A 20,339-nucleotide genomic window follows, 5' to 3' on the forward strand; every position below is an offset into this window, starting at 1 on the left:
TTAACTATAAATAGGACAATTACAAGCAAACTTACAGATCGATAGGTTGAAGAGGACCCTGCTCAAACGAGCTATAGGAAGTGGGGTATAAAACTCATCAGGACAGCAAATAGCAATCAAATAAGGTGGGAGGGAAAAAGAGCTGGAGGAGAGAATAGAGTGCTGCCCTTTAGGAATAAGTAATAGACAGGCATGTGAGATAGAGGTTACTCTGGGAGGCAATAAGCTTTCCTAAAGAGATGGGTTTTAAGGCACTTCTTAAACGATTGAGGACTAGGGGAGAGTCTGATGGCCCGCGAGAACTCCTGCAAGCGTGAGTTGGCGTGTAGCGGACAAGAGAAGGTCACGGGTAGAGCGGAGAGACCGAGAAGGGGCATACCTATGGATCTGTGAAGAGATTTGAGGGGCTAAAATTGTTTAGTGCTTTATATGTATGGGTTAGCACTTGGAATTGACTCCTATAGGATACAGGAAGCCAATGTAAGGACTGACAGAGGCGGCAGCAATCATTACAGACTTTGAAGGGAGAGTGAAAGAGGAGGATCAGTATTAGGAGGAGGAAAGATAAGGAGCTCAATTTTAGAGAGATTGAGTTTCAGAAAGCAGGAGGACATCCAGTCAGAGATGGAAGAAAGCCAAGCAGTGACACGTTGCAGGACGGCAGAGGAGAGGTCCGGGGTGGAAAGTTATATCTGGGTGTCATCAGCGTACAGGTGGTAGTGGAATCCAAAGGAGGTAATAAGTTTGCCATGAGAGGCAGTATAAAGATAAAATAGAAGGGGACCAAGGACAGAGCCTTGGGGGACTCCAACCGAGACAGGACGAGGGGAGGAGGTATCATTAGAAAAGGAGACGCTGAATGAGCATTGGGAGAGATAAGAGGAAAACCACGAGAGGACAGAGTCACAGAGACCGAGTGATTGAAGAGTTTGAAGAAGGAGAGCATGATCAACGGTGTCAAAGGCAGCAGAGAGGTCAAGTGATCCATACCCTCAAGAACTTGCACCCTTGCGTTACAGTCCCTTCACTCACCCCTATATTGGTAAAGTATCTCGCTGCTATTACTTGACAATAGTAACCAGCAGTTCCTACAAAACATGTGTTCTTATTCAACCACTATAGTGACATTTGGACAAGAAAGCTTTCATGTTAAATGTGCCACTTCCTTCCTTCCTTTTTTTTTGCATATTTCTATTCCACTGCACAGCTTATATTGTGTTTTTTTCCTGTATATCTATATATATATATATATATATGAGCAGTAATATAGATATGTGTGCATTAAAGAGGCATTTCAGCTTGGTGAAGTTCTTTATGGGTAACCCTGTCCCTGCAGGCTTATTTTATGAAAGTGCTTATTTTTAAATCCCTTTAGTAACATCTCTGGTTGTCTGTCAGATGTAGTGAAGTCATGGAGCAGATTGTTTGCCTACTTACAATGGGAGAGCACCAGCACCCTGCAATAGTTATGGTGTCTGGCGTCTTCTTTTAAGTCTTATAAGGTTACTTACTAAAGTGTGGATTGTTAGGAAATCAAAATGAGTTTAAAGTAAATTTTAGGCCAAAGTAGCCAAGTCCCCCACTATGCCCTAAAACATGAGACTCACTTTGAATTCTATAACGTTCTCAATATAATAAATAATGTTGTCTTGGTTGCCCCCTGTCCCTAGCTATTAGTGAGTGTTAGTAAACTTGAAAGAGATTTAAAAAACTTTTTATCAGTTGTCTAATGTTGGTTAGCTCTCAGAATACCATATTTGGACACACTGCAGATTATTAACACAGCGGCAATACATAGAAAAATCAGTAATTCAAATGTTGATGTATTGCTTGTATTACCATAATCAAGAGGACCAAATAAATATTCTGGGATTTAAAAAAAAAAAATTCCGAACATCTACTATATATTCAATGAAATAAATAACAGTGTGATTAATACAATGCATGTCTTAGATGACTGTTTTATGATGTATGTACTATCTGTGTACAGCCACAATGAATGGAAGAAAGGTTTAGGGGTAAGTTTGCAACATGCCTCTAATCCTTTCCCCTTAGTAAAGTCTAGCTCCCATACATTAACAATTTCAAATGATGGTCTCAAAGGTGGCTCTCTAATTATAGGGAAATCTGAAGACATTTTTTTATGTATCTGAAAGTAAGATTGGGGATGTCACTGCACCGATATAAATCAGCTTTATAAATACAATTGTTACAGTACCATGTTGTGTCTGTATGTGTTCAAATATAAACTATTGCCTAGTAACAGAGACCGGTGATACATTTACTGCATGAAAGGTAAATTTGGGTTCCTATTTTTCAGTGATGCATATGATTTAGATAATGGATGGCAAATTTAAAAACTTTAGCAGGGATGCACTAATTTTGCTATATGACCTGCAACTGGAAAATATATGTTAAAAAGCCTTGGCGTATTAGATATTCCCCAAATAAGGATAAATAAACTCATCTATTTTAGTTTAAAGTTTCAAGAGGTGTTCTATATTTATATATAGCAAACGGAATGAAAAGTCATTGAAAATTAATCTGTTGTTATGAATCAGATACAATGAGATTACAGTTGAACAAAATGAACCGCAAAAATAAATACATAAACATTGTTCTTATTCTTATTGGAACACTCAAAGCACTATAACCACAACAGTTAGCTTGTAAGTCGAAAATGGATTGACTTCTTACCTAGTAATGCCGGAGAGACAGAACTTTCGGAGCGGAAATAGATAATCATTAGATTTCCTGAGCTAATTAGCTTTCCCTGCAATACAGGGCATGGCTTATAGGCTGAGAGTGATCAGCTGAGGCTTAGGAACTTCTGTCTGTCTGCTGCTATTTGTTGTAGGGTTAAGGCACAGCTGATTAATCATTCTATATCCAAATAAAGTAATTTGTGTCCTTGGGAAAAAAATCTAATTTGTGCAACGAACACAAAAAGAAAATATATATATTCTGTGATCCAAATAAGAAATAATGAGTATATTGTAACTCAGGTAGTAGGGCACAAGTAGAAACAGTGACTAAAATTAAAGGGTGACCTCGAACCATGCTGCATTCCAACACCACCAATGATCACAAGACTTGCACTTGCTGGGCTGCTAGACCTGATCCTAGGACTCTCGTGGCTGGACTGTGTCTCACCCCTGACAGGCATAGGTTGACTTTGGAGCTGAGCAGGGGAAACCTTAGTATCTCTCCTTGCAATTTTCCCCCCGCTATATACTTATCACGGCTAACTTACCCGGGAAGCCTCCTGGGGCATATTTACTTTCAGTTACCCACAGTGCACATAACCTACGAGATAGCATGTCAACTGTTCTATCTCTCCTGCAATGGGCACCTCATGTTTATACGCTTCACTTAAAAAAAATAAAAAAAGTGCTGATTTTCATGATATACCTTACCTTATGTGCTATGTTACTTCTATGTCGATTTAATAGAGTATATTGTGTAATATCTGTTCTACTTGGCACCACAAAAATAATAATAAAAAAAAATGAATTAAAGGATGATAAAATAAAAAATACATCTGATAGTTCCTTAACATATACCTTTTATTAGAAGGATTAAACTTCTGATTTACTGAAATACAAGTTTGTTCTAGACACAACACCTGCATCTTTTTAATTGCTAATTTGTTTTCTCTAAATTGTGGATTCTATGATGTGGATAAAGACTTAGTTAATAAGAGATCATGACAATATGTTAGAAATCTGAATAAACACATTTATGTTAATAAAAAACAATTTCAATCCAATATTTTTATGAAAAGGTACATTACACAAAATATTTAGTACTTACAGATACTTACAGTACTTACAGATTGAGTAAACTCTTCAGTTGTGTGAGCATAGTGTAACTGTGTGAGAGTTAATGGGTTTGTTCTTTGCTTTTGATCATGCTGTAAGGAAATTCAAGTTTGAAGCAATATGGGTAGGTTATTGAGGTTAGTTCCTTACAAACTCATGCGATCACATGGTGAGCTGACACAAGACTTTCTGAGGCAAGTCCCACAGAATTACAGATTACTGACCTCATTTAATTTTACGTACTTTTGTTTACAATTAATGTTATTTTCATTTATCTAGAGCAGAATAGGCAACCTTCGGCACTGCAGATGTTGTGGACTACATCCCCCATAATGCTCTTACACCCATAATGCTAGCAAAGCATCATGGGAGGTGTAGTCCAAAACATCTGAAGTGCCGAAGGTTGCCTATGTCTGATCTAAAGCCAACTGGCCCTGCAATGCTGCTGTGTAAGTCATGCAAACTGACACTATAGGTTTTGAGAGCAAAGGTGTTGCTAGGTTCTAAAACTACCTGGGGCTACCTGTCCAGACAAAGCTTTATGCACCCAAGTCTGCCTTTGTCTTGACACCACCCTATTTCTTTTGAAGACTCAGTTTTTAGATACCCCAGTAAACTTAAATCCTTGACACAAATCTATATTCCTGCTGTGATCTCCTCCAAACCCAACCATTAAACGTGCAATCACTCATGCAGATGGGCTTTTAGATAGCCTGTACATCCACACAGACACTTCAGGCAGACGAGTATACTCTCATGCACTGATAAAAATACACGTACAATAGAAACATGGAAATATGCAGACACTCTCACGCATAACATAAACACAGAAAAACACATAAATCAAGGACAGAAACGCACAAATACACGGTGACAGATTACAGAGACACTTGTGCAGACACTCGCACACAGATAAAAAGTCACATAAATACATACTTATTGGTAGTGGACAAGGCATAGAATGAACAAGTAAATTAGAGAAGCGGGGTCAGGATTAACGTATGATGTGGGCCTGGGAAGTATGGGTAGTAAAAGCAGAATAGCCATTAGGGTATTGATTTTAATAGCCAGGGAGATAGTAATCAGTAGAGGTATCACTAAAGGAGTCAGCAGAGCAGAGGTAAAGTCAAAAGTAATTGGGAGTACCAGTTATGTTGGAGGGAGTTTTTGGAGAATCGTGAATTCATAGTCTGAGTAGTTACTAGTAAGGTAGCAAAAAGTAATTGTAACTTGGTACTTGTAACATCTGCACTTTATAGTGCACTGTTGTTTTTTTTTTTGCAGCCTTCATTTCATTTTTTCCACTTGTGCACTTATTTTGCATTTTATTACTTGTAACTTCTACACTTTATAGTGCACTGTTTTTCGCATTTTATATATTTTCTTCATTATTGGCAATATCACTGTTTGCACTTTAAAGTGCACTACCTAATTGCACTTTATCATACCTTGCATAGTATTTAAAGGCACAGCACACCTTTTTTCTTTGTTTACAGTTGTTTGTGTGTTTTTGAGCTATTTGCACTATAAAGGTGCAGCATTCCTTTTTATATTACTATATATTATCACGTTATTCTTATTATTAGTGCCTTATTTTGCTTGTTCATTTCTTTTTTTTTTGTGTGTATCAGCAAAAAGGAATATTATACCAGGAAAGGTGTGGAGTTAGCATTAGGACAGTGCTACAAGAAAGTGGTCAGTCAGTGTAATAAGCATTAGGATAGTGGTGGAATAGCTGAGGAGCAACAGTTTGCCCAAACATGCCATAGATTAAATATAGACAAACTTGTGCCTGAATCTGCAAACCTTTAGCGGAAGTGTCACTTTTCTGGAAGAGACTGTTCCTTGTTCTTGTCACAGCAGTAAATGCCATTGCATTATTTACTGAGGTAAATAAAAAAATCGCTATAGCATTCCTCTTTGCAGTTAAGGGAGGCCCTGAAACTAAATTTTTTAAAAATTGAGGAAAAAAAGGGTTTCCTTAAAAAAAAATTTCCAGTCCTGAGATAAGGTCCCTGCAGCCGCTCAATATGCCTTCCACGACGTCAGACAGATGCTTCTTAAAGTCCAATTCAAGGTTCTTTATAGAGGGACTAAAAGCGCATGTGTAATAGCGCAGTTTAAAAGCAGAAGGGCTTGTGGCTATCAGGTAGGAAGTCACTAGAGGCATCTTTATCACTGCAATGTAATTATTTTCCTATCTACTAAACTAAACAATGCTTTACATTGCAGAACTAAAATGTAAAGGACAACTGCACCCACATCTCTACATTGAGATGAAGTGGTCGTGGTGCCTTTAGTGGTCCATAAATTAGGTATAAAAAATTCCTTAGATCCAACCATGTGTTTCTACTGGTATAATAATAGCTTAATAGTTGAGTCCCAACAATTCACTATTAATTGTAATCAGAGTGAGATAAATCAGTCAAATCAATCTTACTTATAAGTAATCAAAATAAATGGATCTGCAATGAATAGTATACGACCTCAGCAAAAAATACTATTACATTGTATTCTTCTGTTTTTCTAAGAACTCCAAACAATCCTTACCTGTATGAAGCCAAACCTAACAAATAATACTGATACTGAAGTCCAAGTCAACAAGAAAACTAGCATGACCCATTTCGTAATACTTCCAAGTCATGCAGTCTACAGAGAACCCTATTCTAGAATTAGATTAAATAAAAATACAGCCACTTCCAATAAAAGAGAATAAAAAGTCATCAGCAGAATGAAAAAAGGCCAAATTATAGTAGATTAAATACGTCTTTTTTAAGTATATAATGCAATATGGCTTACCCTACAAGAGTTGTACTGTACTTCTTCAATAAACATAGGAGTCCTTTTCAACCAAGCTCTGTCTTTATATGTGACGTTCTACAAAAAAAATAATTTGCAGGCAACAAGCAGAGGTCACAATATAAATCATGGGTTGTCTTGTGACAAGGAAGCTCTAAAATGAACATTCACTGTTTTACAATAAAAAAAGTGAATATGAAAATGATAAGATGTACAACTGTTTGCTAGGATGTGATGTTCCTAGAATAGTGATATACAATTTTTGGTTCCCCACCATTTCCTGTCAAAGGTACATCACAATCCACTCTGAATGCCTAGAATCACTACTAGACCTGTGAACAAAATTCTAATTCCTGTTAATCTGCACTAAATCTAAACTAAAAGAAACATTGCATAGAATATAGTAAATCACTATTTCCTTAAAAGTGTAGTCTTTATTTAAATACTATTTAATTTATGAAAGGGACACTATAGTCACCAGAACAACTACAGCTTAATGTATAATCAATCCCTGCTGGCTTTTGCTGTAAACACTGCCTTTTTAGAGAAAGACGAGTGTTTACATTACAGCCTAGGGACACCTCCAGTGGCAGCCACTCAGATGGTCGCACTACATGGAGACGCTGAACTTTCTCCATAGAGATACATTAATTCAATGCATCTCTATGAGGAGACGCTGATTGGCCAAGGTTGCGTTTGGCTCAGTCCTGCCTCCTTGAATGAGATCTCTGCCAATCCAATGCTTTCCTATGGGTTTTTCAAGTGCTGCTGTTCCTTTAATTTGAATGTGGGGGGTTAGTTATTGTAACTTTAGCAATGGCAGTATTTTAATAGATTGGTGGCTGTACTAAAATCAAATAAATAAAAAATAATAATTTCCAGTATGGACCATAGAATTTGTTTCATGAAAATAATATTTTAGGTCTTTTTCCATAATGCTGAAGTAGAGATTGTAGCCGTATTATTCCAGTGATGCAGCTGTAGTCTGTTTCCAATGATGTTTACCTTAGCACTTAGATGTCTTTCACCTACATTTCCCTAGTCCTACACTAGGTGTAGGGTATGTCATCTACATACCCTAAGACCTTAAGTCATACCAGGTATCTTTAGTTTAGCCAATGAGAGGCAAGCATAACCACATCCTACATGTGGTTAACATAAGGAAACCATTAAAGGGAATCTATAGTGTTAGGAATCCAAAGTTGTATTCCAAAACACTATAGTGCACTCTGGTCCCAACCCTGCCTCTTGCCCAGGGGCGTACCTAGAGCATTTGGCACCCGGGGCGGACCCTGAGTGTGGCACCCCACCCCGATCACATAAATTTCATACACTCCCTACACATAAAAACCCTGCACCCCGATCACATAAATTTCATTCACTCCCTACACATAAAAATCCTGCACACCCCCTTAATAAAAAACAAAAACGTGCACAACCCCTCTTAATAACAAAAAACCTGCACACACCCCTTATAAAAACCCTGCACAACAGCTTAACAAAAAACAAAAATCTGCAGTGCACATCCTCCCTTAATAAATAGAATACTGCAACCCCCTTAATCAAAAAACCCCTGTACCCCCATTATTTAAACCTCCCCCTTTAATTCTTTAATCCACAGCCCCCTTTAATTAATCCTCACTCCCCCCTTAATTAATACACCCCCCTTAATTAATCCACACACCCCTTAATTAATACACCCCCTTAATTAATCCTCACTCCCCCTTAATTAATACACCCCCCTTATTAATACATCCCCCTTAATTAATCCTCACTACCCCCTTAATTAATCCTCACTACCCCCTTAATTAATACACGCACCTTAATTAATCCTCACTCCTCCATAATTAATACACCCCCTTAATTAATACACCCCCCCCTTAATTAATCCTCACCCCCCTTAATTAATCCTCACTCCCCCTTAATTAATACACCCCCCCAAATTAATACACCCCCCTAAATTAATCCTCCCTCCCCCCTTAATTAATCCTCACTCCCCCTTAATTAATACACCCCCTTAATTAATACACCCCCTTAATTAATCATCACTCCCCCTTAATTAATACACCCCCTTAATTAATCCTCACTCCCCCCTTAATTAATACAGCCCCCTTAATTAATCCTCACACACCCTTAATTAATCATCACTCCCCCTTAATTAATACAGCCCCCTTAATTAATCCACAGCCCCCTTAATACACCCCCTTAATTAATACTCACCCCATTAATTAATACACCCCCTTAATTAATACACCCCCCTTGATCAATCCTCACCCCCCTTAATTAATCCTCACTCCCCCCTTAATTAATACAGCCCCTTAATTAATCCACACACCCCTTAATTAATACACCCCCTTAATTAATACACCCCCTTAATTAATCCTCACCCCCCTTAATACACCCCCTTAATTAATCCACACACCCCTTAATACACCCCCTTAATTAATCCTCACTCCCCCCTTAATTAATACACCCCCTTAATTAATCCACACCCCCCTTAATACACCCCCTTAATTAATCCACACCCCCCCCCCTTAATTAATACACCCCCTTAATTAATCCACACCCCCCTTAATACACCCCTTTAATTAATCCTCACTCCCCCCTTAATTAATACACCCCCTTAATTAATCCTCACCCCCCTTAATACACCCCCTTAATTAATCCTCACCCCCCTTAATACACCCCCTTAATTAATCCTCACTCCCCCTTAATTAATACACCCCCCTTATTAATACACCCCCCTTAATTAATCCTCACTACCCCCTTAATTAATCCTCACTACCCCCTTAATTAATACACGCACCTTAATTAATCCTCACTCCTCCATAATTCATACACCCCCCTTAATTAATACACCCCCCTTAATTAATCCTCACCCCCCTTAATTAATCCTCACTCCCCCTTAATTAATACACCCCCCCAAATTAATACACCCCCCTAAATTAATCCTCCCTCCCCCCTTAATTAATCCTCACTCCCCCTTAATTAATACACCCTCTTAATTAATACACCCCCTTAATTAATCCTCACTCCCCCTTAATTCTCACTCCCCCCTTAATTAATACAGCCCCCTTAATTAATCCTCACACACCCTTAATTAATCATCACTCCCCCTTAATTAATACAGCCCCCTTAATTAATCCACAGCCCCGTTAATACACCCCCTTAATTAATACTCACCCCAAAATTAATACACCCCCTTAATTAATACACCCCCCTTGATCAATCCTCACCCCCCTTAATTAATCCTCACTCCCCCCTTAATTAATACAGCCCCTTAATTAATCCACACACCCCTTAATTAATACACCCCCTTAATTAATACACCCCCTTAATTAATCCTCACCCCCCTTAATACACCCCCTTAATTAATCCACACACCCCTTAATACACCCCCTTAATTAATCCTCACTCCCCCCTTAATTAATACACCCCCTTAATTAATCCACACCCCCCTTAATACACCCCCTTAATTAATCCACACCCCCCCTTAATTAATACACCCCCTTAATTAATCCACACCCCCCTTAATACACCCCTTTAATTAATCCTCACTCCCCCCTTAATTAATACACCCCCTTAATTAATCCTCACCCCCCTTAATACACCCCCTTAATTAATCCTCACCCCCCTTAATACACCCCCTTAATTAATCCTCACTCCCCCCTTAATTAATACACCCCCTTAATTAATCCACACCCCCCTTAATCCACCCCCTTAATTAATCCTCCCCCCCCTTAATCCACCCCCTTAATTAATTCACACCCCCCTTAATACAGCCCCCTTAATTAATCTACTCACATTTTGATGATGCCTTGACCGACTGGGTGCCTCACCGCCCGGATATTGGAACCTTCAGCTGGATATCCGTGAAGGCGGGCTGACGGCGCTGCGCACGACGTCATCACGGTGCGCGACGCCGCGGCCCGCAACACTCCTCCCCCTTCTCCTTCAAGTAAGTCCCGCCGGGCCGCAAAGGTGCTGCGGCTCTGCGCAGCCGCCGCAGCGTAATGATGGGGGGTGACACATGACACTGGACGTCATGGCACCCCCCTAGTCAGTGGCACCCGGGGCGGGCCGCCCCCCCCGCCCCCCCCTTAGTACGCCACTGCTCTTGCCCACACCCCTCCAAAACAAAAAGGGTTAAAAAAGCATGATTCCAGTAGATATGTTCCTCATTGCTGTGACATCACCCGATGGGGGGGGGGGGGGGGGACAATATGCGGATGCGCCACATGCACCTTATGCCTTCCCCATAGGAAAGAATTGCTCAATGCTTTCCTATGGGGTTCTCTTTAATGCTGGATGTTCTCATGCAGAGCGTGAGGATGCCAAATGTAGTTTCATAGAGTCAAACTCCGTGATAGTCTTGGAAGCGCCTCTAGAGGCAGTCTTACTACTGCAATGTCAGTTCTCAAACTAAGGAGGACAGGGGCACTGCACCTGGATCACATTAATCAAATGAAGTGGTCTGGGTGCCTCTAGTGTGAATTTAAGCTGATACAAATCCAAATTTGAGTTATGTGCAAGCAGTTGGTTCGATAACGTTGTCTGCATATGTAGCTTTATTGTTTGTTCAATGTATCTGTGCTATTTTGTGAAGATGCTTTAAAATAAACTTCCTCATTATACTTTTCCAAATTTTCAGATGCCAAATTTGTGTGACATTTTCATGATACTATTTGGAAAGTACAAAATGTACATTTAAAAAAAGAAATAATAACTTCTTCTTTTTACGTAGCTGAATGGTTGTTTTTAATTCAGGAAATCAGTACCGTGACGGGCATTGCACCATAACCTTTTACTATCATAGCACCATGCCTGTTGACTGTGTTAGAATATAGGGCACACATCGTTATTAGAGTGACAATTGCCACATACGTGAAATACCGAGTGGGGAGTTAAATGTTGATAAACATCTTGGCTAATGCTTTGTTTATAATTCTCGGAATGTCAAACTCACTGTAGTTCTCTCCTCTAACCAGGTTTGATGTAGGTTATGCGACATGTTACGTATTATTTTTGTAAAAGGGAGGCGTGGGAGTTACTTCCACACTGGTGTTTATAAGAGGATGGTGTCACGGCAAGGGTGCATAATTTATTATTACACTATGAAATATTATCTTGCTATTGCTGAGGTCAACAGGGGTTACATCTTTTGAAGCTGGGACCCCCACAGAGGTCAGTTGACAGTTGACAGTTGGCTCCCAGACTTGGTGTCGTCTAGTCCTTGGGGAAGAGGGATTATTATTACGCTGCCTGTGTTTTACCTGCTTTATCCTGACTACCAGCGGAGATACCGTCATTATACTGCTATGTAAAAGGTTGAAATAAAGTTATTTACTAATCCAGGGATTTTTAAAGCCGGAACCAATGTTTTGCTGGAAGCTGTGAATTTCCCGATTCTGGATGTTGCCATCAGGGGCGTATTAGCCGCGAGGCAAACAAGGCATTTTCCAGGGGGCGGCAAAAAACGCCGCCCCCAAATGCCCAAGGCAAATGTCTTGTTAGCCTTGCGGCTAACAGACATGCTGGGCTGGTTGCTGGTTGCTGGGCGGTCAGCGAGGGAGCTCTTCCCCTGAGCTCTCTGCTCAGCTCCCTCGCGCGCCGCCCGCAGAGTGAGACTGGGAGCCGGAATATGACGTCATATTCCGGCTCCGCCTCCCAGCCTCACTCTGCGGGCGGCGCGCGAGGGAGCTGAGCAGAGAGCTCAGGGGAAGAGCTCCCTCGCTGACCGCCCTCGCTGACCGCCTTAAATATCTTTCTGATGATCAGAGTGAGGGGGGAGAGGGAGACAAAACAGTGGGGCAGACAGTGCAGACAGTGCAGAAGATGGTACACTTTATCCTTCCGGGTAAAATAGTTTATAAATAAATAAATAGTATTAATTTTACTTCAGACCAAAAGCTTGTCTTTAAAGGTTATGTCCAAGAAAAAGGTTTCATTGCATCTTGCAATAATCTAGTTATTTTCTCTTGTCTAATGAACTAATATGGCTAAATTTTTTGACGGTGGAGCTCCTTCTTTTGTCAACCTCAGTCGTGTCTAATGGTATCTTTGGATTGCAAGTTAGTCAGCAAAAGTATTTCATTAAACTTACATCTTTCTTAAATATTGATAAGTGACAGAACTGCTTTAAAGGAACACTCAGAGTGCCTTAGCACCCTCCCAGATTAAGTAGTCAAACCATTTTGAGAATTGGCTGGGGGTCCACTTAATCTTTAGCAAGAATGAGCTTCCGTTTACTCTACTGAGCTAGGCCCTATCATGCAGAGGTAGCTCATTGACTGAGAGCATCCGCCAAGGACTACCGTTTTGCACCTCTGGGCTCAATTCAGTGCAGGGAGCTTCTGGTGTAGAAAAATGGCGGAATCTGGTGCCCAGCAGACACATCTAAGTTTCTAACACTTCTCAAATGGTTTGATACTTACCCTGGGTGAGCTCCAGGGCACTAATGGCACCATAACCACTACCAGTAGCTGTAGTGGTTATGGTCATTGGCATATAACTTCAAGAAGGACAAAATTATCAAGGTTTGCATTTTAACCCTAGACCAAAATCCTGCACCTAACACCACAGCCATATGAGCCTCGATTGTGAGGCTGTTTAGGATTCAGATAATAGCAGGAGATTGATGGAAGAGCCCTTTGCCTTGTGAATTCCCTTGATTATGCATCTCTCATGAAGGGATAGGAACAGCACCTTTTTCCTGAACACACAATGAGCATCTTGGAAGAAGGACAAGAGAATAAAGGGTAAAAGCATTGCTAGAAATCTGTAAAATACTAGAAACTGGCAGCAAAGTGAATGAAAAAGGGTTAATGAATTATATATATTTATTAAATAAGAGTACAAAGCAACCTTGTTTCGGAACATTTCCCTTTAACCTGTTCATCCTAAACAATAGGGTGTCTGTTCAAGAAAATCCATCTACGCATTAATACTCTGTATGATTTCAACCTGAACCTGTGCCATCAATTAGACCACAATATGTTATATATATTTATATCACTGGGGTTCAAAATTCTGATTCCTATGTTACTAGCCCAGTCTAAAATGTACTTGCCACTGCAAGTAAGATCCATTGGAACACTAACCAGGGCTGTGTTTCTATTAATCAGGGCTGAATTTTCACCCTCCAATGGCTTAAGGAATGTGGAATTTATACACGTGTATGTTTGAGTACATACTTTCCAAAATTTTAGATTGGGACACTATACAATTAGGAGTGTGGGTGGGGGTGTTACCAGAGGTGGGGCTGTTCTGAGAAATGTTAGGTGATATTGTAATAACAATTGATGTAACTAAAATGTAGTTTAGAACAATGTATCTTATTTCCACAGACTGATCTCTAAACACATTTATTGTAGTTTAAAGACACATTACTGTGAGTATTATTGCTGTAGAGCTCTGTTATACACTCAGAAAAAACAACAATGTGGAGCTGCTAGATAAGTGGGACATTAGGATAGAAAAGGGAGACAGAGGGATTTGGGCAAAAAATATTGACTGTATACACACTCAGTCCATACCTACCAACCTTTCCTATTTAGGAGTGAGAGTCACTGATTATAAAGAAATGAGTCCCCGTGTCTGTACAAATACAGTGTGACCTGATACTGAATAAGTGAGTAGTAAATACACAGCAATAGTTTCTTAGTAGAAACAAGTTGAACTTCTAAAATGAAATCCGTAAGGTTAATTATACTCTGATTATTAATCCAAATCACTGCTTACTTCTCTTTACAGAAGTACAGATTATTCTTCTATTAGAGATCTAGAGCTATATGCAATACATTTTGTTACATAACTTAATCTGTACATTTGTCTAATTTTTTATTTTATTTCGTATATGTTTCACCAAATAATTAGATTACAGTGTACAAGTTATATGGATTTTATATGATTAGTCCTTTGTTGTTTTGCAACTTATATTGGTTATCCAGCAAGCATGTCGTACTACAATTATACAATAAAGTGTAATGGCACTTATCATGGAACTATAAAAAGTAAGGGTGTCATTGACTTGTCACAAATGATACCATAAGGGGTTTGCCAAAAACTCCTAAAGAGGTTAAGAAAGTGGCATGTTTCCTTTGTTTTGTAATTTTACTATGTGTTGTTAGGAAAGTCAATTCAACAAATAAATGGACAATAACTATTACCAGAGGCCAGCACTAGGTGGCACTATGGGTTTCACATTACGAGATTCTCATAGTGAATGTATTGTTTAATTTGTTTTCCAGTAATCATTTGGACTAATTGCTTTTTTTCCTCACAAGTTATTATCTCTTCAAATTAAAGGAAAAAAAAGTTGCTAATTTGTACAATGTTAGTTTAACATTCCAATTATATTTTAGAGCGTTCTAAACAGGTGTTCACCTATACGTTGGCATATTTATCTATTTTTTTTATATATATTTTTTTACTAAACTTCAATTTTTGCTGAAAGTTTTTACGAAACAAACTGATTCCAAACCTAAATCAATCCTTATATACTTTTGCATAAATTCTGCAATAGCAAACCTTACCTTTAGCAGCTCAGACCTTCAACCTATGATACAGAATGCACGCCTTGTCAAACCTTTTTACAGTGATCGGAAAGAGCTAGTTACAAACCTGTATTGAAACCTGGTCCCTCCCCCTTATATTACTTAAAGTATCCATAATGAAGTATAACAGCCTGATTTTAACAGAGAGATTAATGACAGTTAGAATTTTGCCACGGCTACTCTGTTAACAATACTCTGTAAAGGACCATATTTAATTTGAAGCTCTTAAATAGACAATGTTTTGTAGGATCTAAATATACGTGATGCATTTTATTATAAACAAATAAATACTACTAATTTCCTTCATTCACTCATCAGTTTTTGCAAATCTACCAACCCTGAAGAAATTTAAATGATTTAAGGACAACTTGTCCCTCCTTGATATTTTGCCCAAGTAAAAACTTAACAAAAGTAATAGTTAGATCTAGTATTTTTTTTTTTCTGGCATGCACTTGTTTTTTTTGTTTTTGTTTTATGTAAGGCTAAAAATGGCAGTAAGCCCAGATGTCTGAACATGTATGTGCGCACACTTTGCAATATTTAAGGATTCTCTGGAACATTTTCTAGCCTGACATTAAGGAAGTAGATGTCCAAGTGAATATTCATGTGCACAGTGCATCCTGGGAAGATACCCAGAAGTACTTCGGAAGTAACTGTATTTTAACCTACCTCCTCTGCACTCCTTACCCAAAAGAACACTTCAGTTATAGGGTGGGTGAAAAAGAATTACCCCTCCAAATTCTACTTGTCATATATTTTCCTCACTTAATCTTTATATTTGTTTGTAATGTAGATCTTTGTAATCTGCATTATCTAATGTACTGTTAGTATACATAACGCTTTGTTGGTGATCTTGTTGACTTGCCTGGGAATACATTTTTGCCAGTTGGCAATGTGTGTATATATAAAACTAAAAAATCAGGAACAAAACACATATATACTTAAAAGAACACCTGTTAAGCATCTAATTACTTTTTCTCTTTTTAAAGAGTATCACATTTCATATATGTGTTGTACTAGCAAAATGCATACATTGGGAGAGAAACCTACTAATCATAGTTTTTCTTTTTTTCTCTTACCAGTGCATCAATTAATCTGCGTAGAATCTATACCAATCAATTGATTGCTGAAATAGTGCAGAAGAGACCTTCCACAGGGACCTTTCTGCTCTCCACCCATACCAACCACAACACTTTTGTTAATGCTGACTAGGGGGAATAGGAATTATGTCAATCAGTTTAGATGCTGTCATACTATTAGAGGTCGCTTCTGCTCAATTGATTGTCTGGTGGAAAAAGAAACACATTTAAAAAAAATTAAAATTCCCCCAATTTTTACATTTGCTAGCAGAACTACTAGCACAATGTACATATGAAATTTGATGCTCTTTAAAAAAAATCATGAGTAGTTCACTCATGAAAAAAAAAATAAAAAAAAAAATTGTTGGTTTATTAGCAAGGTTAGCAATACTGTGTGTTGTTCCTGGTTATTTATTAACTATGTAATGAGAAAGTATGTTACTGAATGCAACAAAACATGTTGAGATTGTGGAAGCAGTATACATAAATGATATGGTGTTATGACTCACCAACCCCCACCTATGTCAGTCGCAGTTATCTGGGTCCTCATAATAATTCAGGGTTCAAACCACCTCTTAATTAATTAATTAATTAACTGTCCATTAACAGCCACTTAATTAACAGTCCGAACTCTCGAAACAAACTGATGGCCTCACCACACCCAAATCACATCTAAATAATGCAAAAACCCAATATCGAAGACAAATATAGTAATAAAATAATATAAATATATAAAAACATCTGAACACAAATTAAATGAAACAAAAAACCCCACATAAACCCCAAGTGAGTAACATAATAACATTATCAAAATTAATAAATGAAAAACATATGTACATGCATATAAAATTAAAGTAGTTAAAGGATCACTATAGGGTCAGGAATACAAACATGTATTCCTGACCCTATAGTGTTGAAACCACCATCTAGCACCCCTGGGCCCCTCATGCCTCCCTAAAAATAGCAAAATTGTACTTTTATTCAAGCCTGAAGCTGTAGCTCTGCATGCTGTTTGACTCAGAATAGTCAATAGTCAAAACATGTCTGTTGACATCATCAGAAGTGGTGGCCTGATCCAATCACAATGCATCCCCATAGGATTGGCTGAGACTGACAAGGAGGAAGATCAGGGGCAGAGCAGGCATGATTCAAACACAGCCCTGGCCAATCAGCATCTCCTCATAGCAGGGCCGGACTGGAAACTAAAAGCAGCCCTGGAAAAAAATTCTATACCAGCCCAATAATGCGTCGCGCCAGCATAGTGTGCTGATATAGAGGGTGAAAAAATAACTTGAAATTGAAAACTCTTACTCCAACGAAAGAACGCATATAGGACTAAACAAAAGAGTGCCTTTATTTTAAGTAGACGTACATTTGCATGTAATCAATGTTTCAGTACAACTACTTTGGCCTATTAAGGACATTTTAGTAATGATACTGAAATGCTGAATGTCTGCAATTGCACAACTAAACAAAAATTAAGTTAGCTTGTTTATTTTGAAGTTCTATGGGTGCGCTCTAAACTTTAAATATGTTATGGTGCATGAGTATGCAACTAGCAACAAGACTGGGCCAATACGTGTTCATTACATATATATATATATATATATATATATATATATATATATATATATATATATATATTTATTAATGACATTTATGTGTGTATTATGCATATATAAATGTATATTACTATATGTGTAAATATTATAGGCATAATTATATGTTACTAATACACACATCAATATATATATATATATATATATATATATATATATGTGTGTGTATTACTATCAGGATCACATCAATTTACGTCTATTACTTTTACCTCGTTTAGTGTATCTTGTCTCCAATTGTCTCCTTTTTTTCACTTACAGCGACCCTTGTGCATCTTTTACTTCATCCCAGTCCCTGTGTGTTTCTTTTTACCCTTCTCCAGCCTCTGTATTTCTCTTTCCCTAGCCCCTTTTGCGTTGTTCTTAGCCCCAGCCAACAAACCTTCTGTGTCTCTTTCTCCCCTCTCCTCCCTGTCTCTCTTCCCCCTCTCCTCCCTGAGTCTCTCTTCCCCATCTCCTCCCTGTGTCTCTCTCTTACCCCTCTCTCTTTGTACCCCCATCCCCTGTGTCTCTCTATTACCCCTCTGTCTCTTTGTCCCCCTTCCCTGGTGTCTCTCTATTACCCCACCTGTCTCTGTGTCCCCCCTTCTCCTGTGTCTCTCTATTACCCATCTCTTTGTCCCCCCAACCCCTATGTCTCTCTATTACCCCTCTGTCTCTTTGTCCCTCCCCTTCCCTGGTGTCTCTCTATTACCCCTCTCTTTATCCCCCCATCCCGTGTCTCTCTATTAGCCCTCTGTCTCTTTGTCCCCCCCCTTCCCTGGTGTCTCTCTATTACCCCTCTCTTTGTCCACCCCATTACATGTCTCTCTATTACCCCTCTGTCTCTTTGCCCCCCCCTTCCCTGGTGTCTCTTTATTACCCCATCTCTTTGCCCCCATCCCCTGTCTCTCAATTACCCCTCTGTCTCTTTGCCCCCCCCTTCCCTGGTGTCTCTCTATTACCCCTCTCTTTATCCCCCCATCCCCTGTCTCTCTATTACCCATCTGTCTCTTTGTCCCCCCTTCCCTGGTGTCTCTTTATTACCCCATCTCTTTGCCCCCCATCCCCTGTCTCTCAATTACCCCTCTGTCTCTTTGCCCCCCCCTTCCCTGGTGTCTCTCTATTACCCCTCTCTTTATCCCCCCATCCCCTGTCTCTCTATTACCCATCTGTCTCTTTGCCCCCCCCCCCTTCCCTGGTGTCTCTCTATTACCCCTCTGTCTCTTTGCCCTCCCCATTCCCTGTCTCTCTATTACCCCTCTGTCTCTTTGCCCCCCCCCCTTCCCGGGTGTCTCTTTATTACCCCCTCTCTTTGTCCCCCCCATCCCCTGTCTCTCTATTACCACTCTGTCTCTTTGTCCCCCCCTTCCCTGGTGTCTCTCTATTACCCCTCTCTTTGCCCCCCCATTCCCTGATTCTCTATTACCCCTCAGTCTCTGTGTCCCCCCTTCCCCTGTGTTTCTATTACCCCTCTATTTATCCCCCCTTCCCCTCTATTTGTCCCCCCTTCCCCTCTTTTTGTCCCCCTTTCCCCTCTTTTTGTCCCCCCTTCCCCTCTATTTGTCCCCCCCTTCTCCTCTTTTTGTCCCCTTCCCCTTCCCCTTCCCCTTCCCCTATTCTTCTCTGTACCTGCTGCAACAGGAGGACTGAGGGAGGGGGCGAAGCTAACTACCATGCTCCCTCCCGGTTCCCATAATTCCCAGCATCTACACATCATAGAGTAATCCCTACTCTATGATGTGTAGATGCTAGGAATCATGGGAACCGCGAGGGAGCTTGGTAGTTAGCTCCGCCCCCTCCCTCAGTCCTCCTGTGCTGACAGCTGTACTGCTGTCAGTATCAGTGAGTGTGCCGCCGGATCGCTTAGGCGGCCGCCCGGCACACTCACTGATACTGACAGCAGCATAGCTGTCAGCACAGGAGATGGGGCCGCCGGCCGCAAGGTGAGTAATCACCTCATAGTGTGCCGCCGGACCGGCCACCCGGCAGCACCGACATGCGGCCGGTGGCCGCGATATTATTAAAATACAGGGAGCAGGGCTCCCTCTCCATCTCCAGCCCCCCAGGTGCCGCGGCCCACCGGGAAATTTCCCGGTATCCCGGTGGGCCAGTCTGGCCCTGCCTCATAGAGATGAATGGAATCAATGAATCTCTAAGCAGAAAGTTCAGTGTCTGCATGCAGAGGGAGGAGACACTGAATGTTTGGATGCATTTTAGGCAGCCATGACCCAGGAAGGATCTCTAACAGCTATCTGAGGAGTGGCCAGTGAAGTTATCACTAGGCTGTAATGTAAACACTGCATTTTCTCTGAAAATACAGTGTTTACAGCAAAGAGACTGATGGTAGTGATGTCGCGAACATAAAATTTTCGGTTCGCGAACGTGAACTTCCGCAAATGTTCGCGAACCGGGCGAACCGCCATAGACTTCAATGGGCAGGCGAATTTTAAAACCCACAGGGACTCTTTCTGGCCACAATAGTGATGG

At 40.0% G+C, this 20,339-nt stretch overlaps 2 protein-coding genes across 2 annotated transcripts in view; one reads left to right on the forward strand and one right to left on the reverse strand.

Annotated features, from left to right (window-relative positions):
* P2RY14 (purinergic receptor P2Y14) overlaps window positions 1-15,204 on the reverse strand; it is a 47,518-nt gene extending 32,314 nt beyond the window's left edge. The window contains exon 1 of the mRNA XM_063442536.1: window positions 15,155-15,204. The gene's annotated coding sequence lies outside the window, so the exon portion shown is untranslated. The remainder of the gene's footprint in view (window positions 1-15,154) is intronic.
* Window positions 1-20,339, forward strand: part of MED12L (mediator complex subunit 12L) — a 442,361-nt gene that overhangs the window by 200,869 nt on the left and 221,153 nt on the right. The gene's annotated exons all lie outside the window — the stretch shown is intronic.

This window comes from Pelobates fuscus, chromosome 2, assembly GCF_036172605.1.
Source record: "Pelobates fuscus isolate aPelFus1 chromosome 2, aPelFus1.pri, whole genome shotgun sequence".
In the NCBI taxonomy this organism is placed as follows: Eukaryota; Metazoa; Chordata; class Amphibia; order Anura; family Pelobatidae; genus Pelobates; species Pelobates fuscus.